This window comes from Archocentrus centrarchus, chromosome 21 (genome assembly GCF_007364275.1).
Source record: "Archocentrus centrarchus isolate MPI-CPG fArcCen1 chromosome 21, fArcCen1, whole genome shotgun sequence".
NCBI lineage: Eukaryota > Metazoa > Chordata > Actinopteri > Cichliformes > Cichlidae > Archocentrus > Archocentrus centrarchus.
The window spans coordinates 35,411,653-35,427,732 of NC_044366.1; the positions used below are offsets into that span (position 1 = coordinate 35,411,653).

The window sequence follows — 16,080 nt, forward strand, 5'->3', positions numbered from 1 at the left end:
AGTTAGAATAGTCTCTTCTTTCTTTTAGGAAATTGGCATTTGTAAAATTTAAGACAAACCAAAAAAGTTTCATGACAAATGTGGACGAGCTTGGGGGGCCCCTGGTGGTCAGGGGGCCCTATGCAGCCGCATATGTTGCCTGTGCCTCTGGCCGGCTCTGCCTACAGCCTGCTGTTGCTGCAGCATTGCTGTTACAGAGGACGTGGAGGCTACAGCAGTGAACATGTCTGTGATCTTTACACATTTTGTAGCATCTACAGTGGCACTCTTTAATTTCTTCGCACGTAACTTCTCCACACCCCCTTTCTGCCGCTTCGGTTTCTCCATATTGCCTCTCCTTTAACACACGCGCTCAACACTGAAACTACTAGCGGGAGTAGTTTCAGTGTTCTGCACCACACAGAGAAAGGGTGGGGCCGCTTTCATCCTATATCCTGATTGGTTCTGTCCACTGTCTATATTGAAGATGGGCCAATGGGCCGCCCCCTCTAAATTGTGGGCCGGTCTCTTAGAAAAAAAAAAGGGAAGAAAAAAAGAAATCCAACGGCATCGGCCCTTGAGGACTGTCGGCCCACCGGGCAAATGCCCGGTGCGCCCGATTGCCAGTCCAGCCCGGTCTGACAGTGGACTCATCTCTGTGCTTGTCCTGTTAGACCTCAGTGCAGCTTTTGATACTATGGACTATGTATATTGTAAGGCAAAGACTGTACAATAAATCAGAGGATTCCAGTAACACTGTGAGGAACAGTACTCATAGTACCTTATCAGACCAATAGAGCCAATAGAGCACATTGCTCACGGGCTGTTTCCTCAGGTATTTAAAAGCAGAATGGGAGGCAGAGCCTTCAGCTTTTAGGCCCCTCTTCTGTGGAACCAACTCCCAGTTTGGATTTGGGAGACAGATACCGAGTCTACTTTTAAGACTGCGTTTAAAATTTTGATTTTTGATCAAGCTTTTTTTTTTTTTTATTAGTTTATTTGACAGGGACAGTGTACATTAATTAATATTATAGTAAATGCACCAGAATTAGCCAAAAGGCTATTTTTCATCTGTTGTCCCTGGACAGATCTTAACATTGTCAACCTAAAAAACAACAATAAGAAGATTACAATGAACAGATATAAAAAAGCAATAAAACAGATTATCAATAGTTAGGGCTGGATCAGGTGACCCTGAATGCTCCCTTAGTTACACTGCAATAAACCTAGGCGGTGGGTTCCCATGATACACTGGGTGTTTCTTCTTCATTCACCTCTTTTCACTCTGTTTTTACTCTACTCTGCATTTAATCATTAGTTATTATTAATCTCTTGCTCTCTTCTACAGCATGTCATTTGTCCCGTCTCCCTCCCCTCACCCCCAGCTGTTCGTGGCATATTGCTGCCTCTCCCTGAGCCTGGTTCTGCCAGATGTTTCTTCCTGTTTTTCCGTCCTACTGTCGCCAAGTGCTTGCTCATAGGGGGTCACTGATTGTTGGAGTTTTTTCTGTATTACTGTAGAATCACTCCCTTACAACATAAAGCACCTTTAAGTCCTTGCAGTTGTAATTTGGTGTTATATAAACAAAACTGAATTGAATTGAACTGGCTAGCTGCCAGCTACAAAGAGATGAGCCAGTGGGGTTTTACATTAGCATTCAGGACACCTGTTCCACCCTGAGCTCCTGTATAGCAACAATTTACATGTTAATGTAAATGAATTGTTCCATATGTGAATATCACATTAATGCCCACTTCAAAGACTTTTTTGCTGTTTCCTTTGTGACATAATATCTTTATCCTTGCTGTGTCAGTGGCATTATTAGAATAAACTTTTAATTTATTCATTTCAAACTCATTCAGTATTGTTAAGTATTTAATTGCATGTATTTTATCAAAACTACATTAAAAATCCTAAAACAGCTTTTACATTTTTCAATCATTGCTTAGAAATTTCCCTTGAAATTGGCACAAGTTGTCGTGCATAAAACAACAGTGTAAATGCTAGCTGTTTTTGCAGATGGCAGAGAAACTTAACAAAAGTCAAATCATATTATAAGCAAACCTCTCATCTATTTATACTATACCCCTGTAGTCGGTTAAGTAAAATATCAAGATATCTTGCACAAAGATCTAGGAAGAAGCTCACACTTATAACAGCAGCACTCAGAACTGGCTGTGGCTAAACACTGGAGCCACGTGCCACGGAGAAGTTTAGTTTTCCACAGAGCTCAAAGTGGATGAACAAGAACGCAAGAAGCCCGTAAGAGGACTGCAAGTTATTAATCGCGTGATATATGATGAATGTGAGCTCCTTTGTTGGTAAATAGGGCTGACCATTGAGCCACAGAAAAAAGTTTAATTTTGGAAACCATTACAAAACTTTCCAACATCAACTGGGTGCTGTCCATTTACCTTTTTTAAAAAACAAACAAACAAACAAACAAACAAACAAAAACAATAGGTTTGAGATTTACTTACTGAACCCTAAAAGTTGTGCAAAGGATGTTAATAGAAAAATAAATAAATACTTTGGGTGTGCCACAACTAAGAACACAGTGGTATAATAACAGCTACTTACTACGTCCTGAACCACATGTCAGCTAAAACCTTTCTAGAAACCAAAGACCAGATGAAAATAACATTAGAGCTTAGAACAGAAAAAGGAATGTTCAAAAGCTGAACTGGTAGTACAAGCAGTACAAACAGTGATGGGGGGAGGTACCAACAGCAGTATCATAACAGTACCTTTCAATAGCAGTTTAACAGGTATTTTTTTAAATATAATATATGTGGCCAAAAGCATGTGGCCATCATCAGATGTATTAATTATAATAAAATTACTTACCAATTAAAAACAGTGTAATAATGGGGAACCTTTCAGAACTTTTTGGTTGGTCTCAGAGGAACGTTTAGATCACACCTTGAAGGTAGGGATTATTTAGAAAACCCTAATGCCATATGGAGGCCCACGAGGGTTACTTCTTGGGACCCTTGCTTAATTTGTATTTGCTTCCTGTTTGTGACATCTTTCAGGAAAACAAAATAGCGACACCCAGATTTATCTGGCTCTCACCAAACAATTCTGATTCTGTTGACTTATTATGTTTGTACCTTGAAAAAGTGCAGGTCTGGATGCAAAAAAAAGTCCTTCAATTAAACAGAGACTACACAAAGATGCACAATTGTAACATAGTTCACATTTTGAATGTAGGGCTTTGAAGATCTCGACCTGTGTGAAAAATCTTGGCCTAATCACGGAGGCCCTCAGTTTCAGTGAACATATTAGGGCTGTAAGTAAATCAGCCTTTTGGCATCTTAGAAACATAGCTAAACAGAGATTTTGTTCCCCAGCAACATCTGGAGAAGCTCATTCATGCATTTGTTTCCTGCACAGTACAGTAGAGTTGTAGTGTTGTAGAGTTGACTACTGCAACGCTCTTTTTACTGGCCTCACTAAAAAGACTATCAGACAGTTAATTCAGAATGCTGCTGTTAGAATATTAACAAAAGCCAGGAAGAGAGAGCCCATCACTCCAATTCTCAGTTCTTTGCACTGGCTTCCACACAGAATTGAATTTAAAGTACTACTGATTGTTTATAAATATATATCTGAGATGTTTAATGGATACAAACCCAGTAGGTTGCTAAGGTCTGATCTGGCCACACAGTAGGGCACAGATCTCAAACTAAACAGGGTGATTAGTCATTTAGCCACTATGCTGCCCACAGATGGAACCAACTACCCACTGAGGTCAGATCGTCTCCAACCCTAGCTATTTAAAAAAGCAAACATATTTATTCACGATTGCTTAACTAACCACGTAGCTGTCGCTATTACAATTGGTATTTATTTTCTGCCTTTTTGCCTTCTTTTCTTTTTGGTTTTGATTTTATCTTGTAAAGCACCTTGAATGACTGTAGTGTTTGGAAGGTGCAATATAAATAAACTTGCCTTGCCTTATAATCTCACACATGAACACTGCAATCCTGTGTCCTCATCACATAGAGCACTGCAGTTTATAAATCAACTGATATGATAGCTTCCTTTGCTGATGCTAACAGGCCTACATTAAATCAGACTGTCCCACCCCTAAAATTAGGATTGGGAAATTCTTTTGTTACAGCAGCTGATAATGATGATGAAATAATAATATTAATAATAACAATAATAATAACAACAACAATGCTTTCAACTGCTCTCTAATTCACAAGGGGTTGCCACCGTGGGTAGCTGCGCATCCTTGATTTGGCAGATTTTTTACACCAGATGCCCTTCCTGACGTAACCCCCAAGGGATTCGTATCTCCTGCCAGAGTCAAACTGGGGCAAATGCGTAAACCACCACACTATAGAGCCATACTTCTCTCTGCCAGACAGATATACTGTATTATAGAGAGTGACAGTATGTGGTATGAAAGATTTCCTGTCTGTTCTTGTGGCAGCAGAGCTGTATATGTTAGAGAAGGTGACCTGCTGCAATAAGCTACCATATGTTGAGTGGTAGCTCATTGCAGCAACTCATGTTTTTCAGCTTTTTTTTTTTCCATACCCAAATGTGTAAAGTGACTCTTTGAAACAATCAATAATCAATCAGCACATAAACACATTTGTGATTTAAAGTGATAAAAGTGCTTTAATGATGATTACCTTTGGTCTGCTAACACAGCTCAGTCCAGCTGGCGCGTTGCACAGAGTGGATGATTCAATCACCCTGCAGAGACACAGACAGAAAAGGCATTATTCAGGACCAGATTTCCATTGGATGTAAATAGACTTAGATGCAGTCTTCCCTCCTGAAAGCACTGTGTAAAAACCACACTGGTCTTCTCACCACTAATATCTAAATATATAGGGATTGTTTGGTGAAACAGAAGAGCAGTGTCAATCTCTCTGTAGTCCTACAGAGAAGAGCTTTTTGCTTAGAGACAGACCAGCTCCACTGCATCGGATAAAACACACACACACTCACAGCAGCTGTCTACACACCAAATATATTGTCAGCAGGTGGCACTAGTGTGTGTTTCTATCATGCTGAGCAGGCTGGATGTGTGTGACCTAAAAATAACTGACAAGCCACAACATTTAAGTGCACTGCTATAGCCTCTCTGTTAACCCACTGGGCTCCTTAAAGCAGCTCTGATAGAATTTCTACTCTCCATTTTCATTCTCTGAGCCTGTGTGTGTATTTACTGTATCAGCTACACTTTGTGATTCAGCTCACTAAATCACTGCAGCTCATTATGTCCAAACTACATCCGGTCAGACCCAATCACTTCAGGACTTTATTTGGGAATTCACATACAGACATAATGTGTGAAAGTCAAATTATGTACCTGTTGTGGAATTTGCAGCTATTGTTGCTCACCTGACACATGGATGTGTGTGTGTTTGTCTAACCCTCCACAAACTCACCAGGCCAGAGAAATACATAAAAACAAACACTTCACATGCACTGAACAAAGTTACACAAACACTCTGATCCTCGCTTGCATAAGACTGTTAGCAGTTCTCATGTGATCAGTAGCTGATATCTGAAACAAGAAGACTGTTGTTGGAACAAACAGTAATACAGTGTACTGCTCATGGGTACATCAGTGGTATTCAACCCAGCATCTGTCTAGTGACAAGCTTACGTGTGGAACCTGTGCAGCTGACTGCACTGTGCTGTCTTATTTTAGGACCAGCTCATAAAAATCATTAATGTGTCTTTAGATTCAGAGATACCATTTACTGGAACTTTAATGGAAAACCATCACACCAGTGATGCCAGTGAAGTCAGTAACAAGTTGTTCTAAATGACGACTTTTATTCTAGCTTGAAACATTTCAATCCTGAAGCAAAGGCTCCCTTCCAGGATGACAATGAACCCTTCCAGGGGCTGCAAGGGCTCACCAGATTGTTTGGTAAGGATGAAAGAATGGTATTCCATACCTAAAGATGCTGTGAAGTTGCTCTGGACACACAAAGATGTCCAACACTGTGGTAGTTTTTCATTTCATTTGCCACCTGTCTTTAATACAAGCTTGTATGAAGAAGGGGTGTATGATGATCTAACAAGTGTGCTGACAGAGTGGATTCACTTGGTCAATCTCACAAAATGCTGAATATAACAATGACTGCATTCAAATAACCCCCTTGTTCTGTTATTCCCCTCTGCCAGCATAAAAGACATTCAACCGTGAGTGATGGAGACTTCAGTAATTTTGCCATCTGTAGTGTATTATACTGTGGGATTGTTAACAAGGAGTTGTATCTATTTGGTTATTTTTTTTAGGTATACAGCACTATACTGTAGAGATTGTTATACACTCGAACGTGAAACTATATAATCACTTGGGAATGATGTATATTACACCAACATGGGACTGTTTAAGTAGAAGTTGCTATAAAAACAAAATAAATGAATAACTGCAACAAATTAAAACAGAAAAATTTACACTCTGGATGCTCTCTTGTTTTTCCATGTGCCCTCCTTTAAGTGGTTAACCTCAGCTGAACTGTTGCGTTTGTGCCACATCACTTGATATTTATATCTTTCAGGAATTAAAAACTGATGTGTCATTTAAAATAGTTCCCCATCCCACTGTGTTGCAATCGAAAACTATTAGAAAGAATTAGCCAATAACAGTGTTTCAAAACTGCCAGTGGTTTAATAACTGAAGTCTAGAACCCACGGACATCACTAAAGACTGAGATTCCTTCCTTGCGATGCTCTGCCAAGCCTTTACTCCAGCTGATTTCAATAGTTTGTGAGTCTTTCTGCTCTCAGCTTTGTCTTTGGAATGTGAAAACCAAGTTCAGTTGGGTTGGAATCTGACAACTATCAAAGAACATTCAATCTGTTTTTAGCTTAAAATGCACTCTAAGCACTTACATGTCCATGGAATAACACTGCCTCCACCATGTCTGACAGACGTAGTGGTATGGATCATGAGCCCTTCCTCTGGTTCTCCATAGAATCATTATTCCCAAGTTCATCTTGGTGTCAACTGGTCAAAGAATCTCCTTCCATAATGAGAAGACTTGTGTAACCTGTTCTAAAGTTTCTGCCATCTCTCTGACTGGTCTGTTATTACACATTTTTCAGTTTCATGATGATCCCCTTGACTTTCATCAATATCTCTTTGGACCTCATATTGAGAATTCCCATAAACAGTTACCAAATGCAAATTTAAAATTTGCCAGACCCTTTATTTTCTCAAATTCTGATGAGATAACAGGCCACACTTAGGCATGAAAAAGAAAATGACTCATGGATATAATTTATCCCATTGATATAAAGCAGAATATCTACACTAAATATCTTTTGTTCATTTCAAATGCACTGCAGAGGCACACAGAGGCAACAACTGCAGAATAGGCAAAAGAGTGAACAGTGTGTTACTGTCCAAAAACTTATGGAGCTGTGGGATCTTATTTTGATGAATTTTTATTATGTTTGTATTGTGTTTATTGAAGCTTTATAACACTAAAGCTCTGCTTGTCCTGCCTGGCAGATCGATGACTCCTGGATTGCCAAACAGGCCACATTAAAGAGCATTATGAAACAACACGGCCTGCCAAGACAGCGGCTTTAAATTCTCGGAGTGGAAACAATAGCTTTACCTCTCTCTTACTTCAGTCATAATGAGACTTGGAAATCGTATTTAAGAGGACTGCACACTTAATAGTTTGCTTAATGTAATGAATTTTGTTTTTATAATAGATTGAAAGTAATCTGCAAACCAATGAACATGTAAATGAAACAACTGAAACATGGCTACGTTCAAATGCATTACTTTATCCTCAAGTCTTCAAAGCTTGAAATAAAATAATTCTTTGGACTTTGTTTCCATAAAAGCTCCAGCCAGGTTTCCACCCACTATATTTGGATAATGCAGCATGTTTCCATGTGACAATGACACATCAGTGAGAAGTTATATAAGTTAAAAAAAAACTGTTATTAATGATCTGAAAGTCAAGAGTTACTGCTACAGGTATTGTTAAGAGGATTTGTGGTAGCTGGGATGACAACCTCATGGTTACAGCAACTTTTGAAAATAGGATATATTAATAAAACTGATTTGACTTGGCTTTGTTAGCTTTGTTGTTGTGATTTGTCTATTACATTAGCATAGAAGTGTTAGACCTGCCTGTTGTGGTGGTTATGTACACTGCTCAAAAAATAAAGGGAACACTCAAATAACACATCCTAGATTTGAATGAATGAAATATTCTCATTGAATACTTTGTTCTGTACAAAGTTGAATGTGCTGACAACAAAATCACACAAAAATCATCAATGGAAATCAAATTTATTAAACAATGGAGGCCTGGATTTGGAGTCACACACAAAATTAAAGTGGAAAAACACACTACAGGCTGATCCAACTTTGATGTAATGTCCTTAAAACAAGTCAAAATGAGGCTCAGTATTGTGTGTGGCCTCCACGTGCCTGTATGACCTCCCTACAATGCCTGGGCATGCTCCTGATGAGGTGGCGGATGGTCTCCTGAGGGATCTCCTCCCAGACCTGGACTAAAGCATCCGTCAACTCCTGGACAGTCTGTGGTGCAACCACAGACTGTGGTCGATGGAACAAGACGTAATGTCCCAGATGTGCTCAATCGGATTGAGGTCTGGGGAACGGGCGGGCCAGTCCATAGCTTCAATGCCTTCATCTTGCAGGAACTGCTGACACACTCCAGCTACATGAGGTCTAGCATTGTCCTGCATTAGGAGGAACCCAGGGCCAACCGCATCAGCATATGGTCTCACAAGGGGTCTGAGGATCTCACCTCTGTACCTAATGGCAGTCATGCTACCTCTGGCGAGCACATGGAGGGCCGTGCGGTCCTCCAGAGAAATGCCACCCCACACCATTACTGACCCACTGCCAAACTGGTCATGCTGAAGGATGTTGCAGGCAGCAGATCGCTCTCCATGGCGTCTCCAGACTCTGTCACGTCTGTCACATGTGCTCAGTGTGAACCTGCTTTCATCTGTGAAGAGCACAGGGCGCCAGTGGCGAATTTGCCAATCCTGGTGTTCTCTGGCAAATGCCAAGCGTCCTGCATGGTGTTGGGCTGTGAGCACAACCCCATCTGTGGACCTCGGGCCCTCATACCATCCTCATGGAGTTGGTTTCTAACCATTTGTGCAGACACATGCACATTTGTGGCCTGCTGGAGGTCATTTTGCAGGGCTCTGGCAGTGCTCCTCCTGTTCCTCCTTGCACAAAGGCTGAGGTAGCGGCCCTGCTGCTGGGTTGTTGCCCTCCCACAGCCTCCTCCACATCTCCTGGTGTACTGGCCTGTGTCCTGGTAGCACCTCCAGCCTCTGGACACTACGCTGACAGACACGGCAAACCTTCTTGCCACAGCTCATATTAATGTGCCATCCTGGATGAGCTGCACTACCTGAGCCACTTGTGTGGGTTGTAGAGTCCGTCTCATGCTACCACGAGTGTGAAAGCACCACAACATTCAAAAGTGACCAAAACATCAGCCAGAAAGCATAGGTACTGAGAAGTGGTCTGTGGTCCCCACCTGCAGAACCACTCCTTTATTGAGTGTGTCTTGCTAATTGCCAATAATTTCCACCTGTTGTCTATTCCATTTGCACAACAGCATGTGAAATTGATTGTCAATCAGTGTTGCTTCCTAAGTGGACAGTTTGATTTCACAGAAGTTTGATTTACTTGGAGTTATATTGTGTTGTTTAAGTGTTCCCTTTATTTTTTTGAGCAGTGTATTTAGTGCTGTTCATCCACCATCATGTGACTAATCACTAATTGTGATGGGCTGTGCATGTGCTGCGCACATTGAGATACATATACAAGCAAGAGAGCATCAAATCACAGCCGACCTTTTTTTGATGTTTGAACAAGGTTAAATGTGATTTGCTCCTCTCCTACTGAGTAAATGTTACTTGCTCTTCATGCTGGAAATAAGAAACAAACTCCCCGCTGTCCTCCCTCCTCTATACCTCTGTGTGCAGAGGTGCATGTACATAGCCCTGCTGTTAAGCCTGTGTCACCACACAATTAGCAATTACCAGTACAGCAGGTGTATAGTGTTACACTAATAAAGTGCAACAAAAAATTCTACCAGATCCCACCTCTCTCTTTCTCTCTCTCTCTCTCCCTCTCTCTCACACACACACACACACACACACACACACACACACACACACACACACACACACACACACACACACACACACACACAAAATTAAAAAAAAAAAACAGTCACCAGGTCTGACAACTTTTATTTATGGAAACCCTGATATTCCGTTGTGTTCAGAAATATAATCAATTCATCATTTAGTCCAAGTCAGTGTGTTTTGCAACATTTAAAGTTATTCCCTCAGGGCATTGAGACATTGTATTCATAACAAAGGGACAGAGAGGTAGATAAGACAAAACTATTAAAAAAAAAAATAAAAAGTAGACATTTTTCACAAACAAAGCAAACTGTGACTTGCAGCAGTATACTAGAACCAAAGTCAGCTTTGCCTTTTTTAAAGTTCTTATGGCATTATAAACAAATGCCACTATGCTCACTCTGACTCCAGATCTAATGCAGTGTTCCAATAAAATAAAAGCATGACTAAGACCTGCAGGTCCACAGCTCATTTCCACAGCTCATCAAATGCTGTTCTTTAGAAATTCCCTGAAAACATACAAACTCTAAAGCTATTTGGAAAAAGTGCAAGTTTTAACTAGTCCTGTGGTAGCCTGGTGTTCCTACTGAGATGATTCACTGATCATCATAGAAATGGGAAAGGCTGTGGAAACATATCTACGTTTGTGTGGACAGAATTTGCATGGAAAATATTATTGTGAGGTGATTTCTGTCAGACATCACAACTTTAGGGACTGTGTGAGGATTCAGACTGGGTTTGAGGGTTAAAGATACAGTGAACATTTTTTTAGGTCATTTAATAGAACAAAAGGCTATTGTGGTCATAAATATACAAAGATTACTGTGCAATTACATCTTCCAACAAACTGGTGCATTCTCATAAACTTATATTTAATTCATTAAAAATACATAGGTGCCGGTTTCTGGAAGCCACCACGTTCCTCCACCATATTTGGATACAGTGGCTGGGAAGGACATCTCACTTGCAATTAATCATGTTTTACATATGTGGCTACAGACCGGCCACATATGTTGTACGCCAAGCAAAGAGATCTCATAGGCGTTTATGTACCGTGTAGAGACATTTAAATTTGTGCCTGCACATTCAGACTCAAGATATGAAGCTCATGCCTATGTACTGCAGGCCATATAAAATCTGAATTAAACTGGAAGTTCAGTGTTAATATGTTTAAATCATTGTAAATCAAAAATTAAACTGAAGATAAAAATATGACAGTTTGTCACTGAGCAGAATTAATACGAGCTCGTATGACAGACATGGTTTTAAATTTCTGAGTTCTCAGGAAGTACACTGCACGAAAAAGCCTATTCGTCAGTCAGGGTATTATTTCCTCTACCTCCAGTATGGCATGGCTGTTGACACAACAAGGATATGCACAATATTTCCTCAGTGCTATAGTGTCATCTCTCCACTGTTGATTATTGCCACAACCAGAGTACTCACTGGTTCCAGCTTGTAAAAATGAGACTGCTCTATTTTAGTTTTCTATGATAGTAAGTGTGAAATATTTCACTGGGTAATTTCTTTAGTAGAATATAGGTCAGCACAGTTTGAGTGAGGGCAGGGAAGTTTGTCCCAAGTCACAGATTTTTTCCAACCAATAGCATACTGGCACCCAGTGTAGTAACCCCCTGAAAAGAGGACAGAGCCAAGTGGCACAGTTAAAGCATGCGATACCACCTCAGTGTGCATCTAGGCTCTAAAATCTGACACATGGCTGTTTATTGTGAAAGTCTGCTGGAGCCATGCTGAAGAGAAAATATTTTAGAATAACTATTTAATAATTACATAGAATAACCAACATAAGCCCAGATAGAGCGCTTCAAGATCAAGAGCGCGCACAAACACACACACACACACACACACACACACACACACACACACACACACACACACACACACACACACACACACACACACACACACAAACAGGTCTAGTATTGCTGCAGTGGAGTCGGTCATGCTGCAGAACTGTCAGGAAGAATCACGGCACTCTGCTATGCTGCTCTGACAAACACCGAGTCAACACTTTGTCATGCACTCAATACAAGGTCACTGAGCTACTGGGTTAAATTAGAAGAAGAAGAAGAAGAGCGAAAAAGGAGGTCAGTGAACCTGCATGGGTGGACTGCATCTGTGCCTGTATCCAATGTCCAAAACATACATTGCAGTCAGTCTGACTCAGACTGACTGCAATCACTCTCAGACAGACTGGCAAAGGTTTGCAAATAACAGCTATCTAATTTATAAATGCAGACAGATTGCCAGCACAATGCAATCAATATGAAGTAGTCTATGCCAGTGAATACAACACACTTGTGATGCATCTCTTTGCAATATAGGGGACTCGACACATCTGGCTGCCAACCAGTTGTATTCTGGTTAAACTCCTATATAAAAGCAAGGCTGCTGAGCACCTATGTCTTTTTGCAGTTAAATACGTCACTATTTTGGATGAATTTCTGTTTCAAATCTCTGAAGTTCTCGCTGCAATTGCATGTAAGTAATTAATGTGAATTTCTGTGTATTTAGAGGGCAACCGATTTGAGAATTTCATCAATTTATCAGAATTAATCACCATATCACAGACTGCATGTAATTCCTGACTTGACCCCATTTAACTACACACTGACAGGAGACTGAATCTGTCTTGTTACTATCTTGACGCACTAAAGTTGCTTTGAAGACAGCAACTGACTGTGGATCTTCACAGACCTTCAGTGATTGGGATATTGAAGCAACCATTTAAAGGATGGGACATTGATTGCACATGGTTGCAGTAATTTTGGTCGTGCTGCAGTCTGCAACCACTGTTGGATAAGATAGTTCTGCACCACTAGATCCACTAACAGAAAGATTTATTGCTATGCCAAATTGCTGTGACTGTTCACAATTGCAGAGATTTAAGATCAGTGAAAAGACAGTTAATAGGCCTAGTAATCTACTCCTCATTAAGATGTCTTAACAATTAGCATCTATTACATTGTAACTACCATTTCAAGCTAGCTGAAGACTCAAGTTTGACCAACCCACACTAGCTAGCTTATATGCTAACCAAGAAAGAACCCCCAATATGGGCAGTGCAGTATGTTACCAAGTTTAAGCTAGGCTAAATTCAAACCATTATTATGTAAACCATTACTTCTCTCAAATCTGAATATTCCCTAAAATTCACTTCATTTTTTTTATGTAACAAAGCAACAAAGTTCACATGTGGCTCCTTGGGATAATTAATTTTCCACCTCTGGTTCAGATAAAACAAGAAGACTATACAGAGGCTTGTGAAGTGACCAAAATAAATTTAAAATTAAACTTATTACAATATAGAATGGCTAATTAGTAATGTATTGAGTGTATGGATGCAGGTACGCAGAACGTCTACAAGAAATAAAATTAAATAAAGTAAACAAACCCCTGCCTGCAGGGAGGAGAGAGAACTAGCATACTAGATAGATAGATAGATAGATAGATAGATAGATAGATAGATAGATAGATAGATAGATAGATAGATAGATAGATAGATAGATAGATAGATAGATAGATAGATAGATAGATAGACACACAAATCCAACAAAACAATACACAGAAAGAGAACGCCTAGTTGGAGGGGTCAAAGTTACATTGTTGTGGCTAATGTAGAAGCTAATATGATCTTGATCAGGATAATGGCCGATAACAAGGCTTAGCCATTGTTCAGCCACTGTATTGTTTCGGTTCCAGGTGGTGTAGTTCCTGCTTTCTGGGCAATACACCTCAGTTAAATAACAAGATCAATGCCTGCTTCATCCGAGCAATAAATGTGAAGCTTCAGCAAGCAAGCTCTTAACTTGCATTAGAACACAGAAAACAGAAGGAAAGAGCTAATTTTCTTTGAAAAAATGTAATTTCACAGTATGAAGATAGGCCCCACCACCACCACCACCACACATGCACACACTTACATTGTATTTTAAAACCTTCTTTTAAAATATTAGAAAACATAACACTATTAATGTACAACATAGCATAGCATTTTTATTCCATCAGTGAGGCTACCCTGAGCATCCACACTTTGGTTCAAACACACACAGCTGTGTTAACACTGAAAACCACCAGAATAAAGTCTGCAAAAACAGATCAATTTTAGCTCCTATTATACTGCAGTGGTTGAAGACTAGAATTTTCCTTCTACACATACACAGTGACACCCAAACTAAATGTACAATAAAACAGAAACTTTCCACTTCAGTCCTCAGCTAATATGATTCCTGCCAGGAACAACATAACTCGGAACCAAGGACAACCTCTTCAAGAGGTGGGAGAAATGGGAACAGAGTAAAGACTCCACAACAACAACAACAAGTGTTCCAGTGCTCCATGGGTGCATTTGCGAATTTGTGTGAATTCTCTATTCTTTGTGATGACTTTCTCTCTTTGAAGCCATACAAAGAACACACAGACACACACACAAATACACACACATGAGCAAAACAAGGAGAAAGACGAGTAATACTTAACTGAAAAACATGCTCAGACACAGATACACATGCATAGAAATGACACACACTTATACAGATTCCTGGAACTTATTGTATAATTAACAGACGGCAACCGGTGGGGATAAGCCACTGAGTCTGACTCAGCTAAAAACCACCAGACCAGGTCCAATTCCAACAAGTCCTCAGTAAAGACAGTCCCCAGGCCCAGCTTCACCTCACTATTCTACAGATCCAGTACTATGCAAAAGTCTTGAGCCACCCCACAAAAAAAAAAAAAAAAAAAAAATTTATATATATATATATATATATATATATATATATATATATATATATATATATATATATATATATATATATATATATATATGGGTACAGTAGCCAACTCCATTCTACACACCACCCAGCATCAGACTGTTGCTCTGCGGTCTGAGTTTATCTGACACATACCTTTTTTTGTCACTAATCTAAGAGCATCCAGACCTGGTTAGTTACAGTTACATTTCTGAGAACAATTTAGACTTTTCAAGCCTATTCATACAGGCTTATCCTTTGCACTTAACCCACACCCACAGTCACCAATCTAACATAAATGTCTTTGAACCATGGGAGGAAGCTAGAACACCTGGAGGTTTTCCTCTCATTTACTTTTTGAAAAGACCTTCGAACAGCTAATTTGGTTGCTTGAAATGGATAATAGGCTAATTTAGTAGGCTAATAGTTGCAGTTATCACTGCAGTGTGGGTTCCCCTAAAGAAATAAATTTAGTCCAGATGAGTGTGTTGCCTGGTTCCAGAATCCTGAGCAGTCGATCACCCACAATTCTATTTACTAAATAGCTGATCCAAATTAGCTGCTGAACAATTAATCACATCTCAGTTTCAGTTACAAATTTGTCTTCCAAAAGTTATGAAAATAAAATTATTGGGATCAAAGAAGCAATTATTTTGGCTGTGAAACTCTTGATTTTCTTCTTAAAAGTTCACACTCGCTCACAGTTTTGTGCAGCTCAAGCCAAGATGATTAAAGACAGGAAGTGAAACTGAGAAGGTTTACCTGGGTGAACCTGTGGAAGGATTATTAATGCTCGCCTACAGGTGTGTTTGTCTCTGCACCACTCAGGGTCAACCGGCTCCCCCACCGAGGATCATGGACTTTGGCTTCCTGTCATTGGCCGCGAGCCAGATGAGCCCACACCTGCCTGGGGCTCCCTACACCCCAGTCCACCGATGCGGACTAGAGCTGGTAGCAATTATTTTAAACAAAATGATGTAATTGAATATCTTAGAATGAAATTGCACATCTGATTGTAAAAATTAATACTTGATTATGGTGAGCATCTTTTGAATGTAAAACTGAAGATAATTTTGGGGCAATTTAGTTGATTAATTAACTTTATTTCGGACATATAAAACAAACCAATATATAGATATACATAGATGTAATACACGTATGCATACACACACACACATGTGC

The 16,080-nt window shown here is 39.9% G+C and overlaps 1 protein-coding gene across 1 annotated transcript in view; it reads right to left on the reverse strand.

The window, feature by feature from the left end:
* Positions 1-16,080, reverse strand: part of raph1a (Ras association (RalGDS/AF-6) and pleckstrin homology domains 1a) — a 104,095-nt gene that overhangs the window by 65,056 nt on the left and 22,959 nt on the right. The window contains exon 2 of the mRNA XM_030757623.1: positions 4,630-4,693. The gene's annotated coding sequence lies outside the window, so the exon portion shown is untranslated. The remainder of the gene's footprint in view (positions 1-4,629; positions 4,694-16,080) is intronic.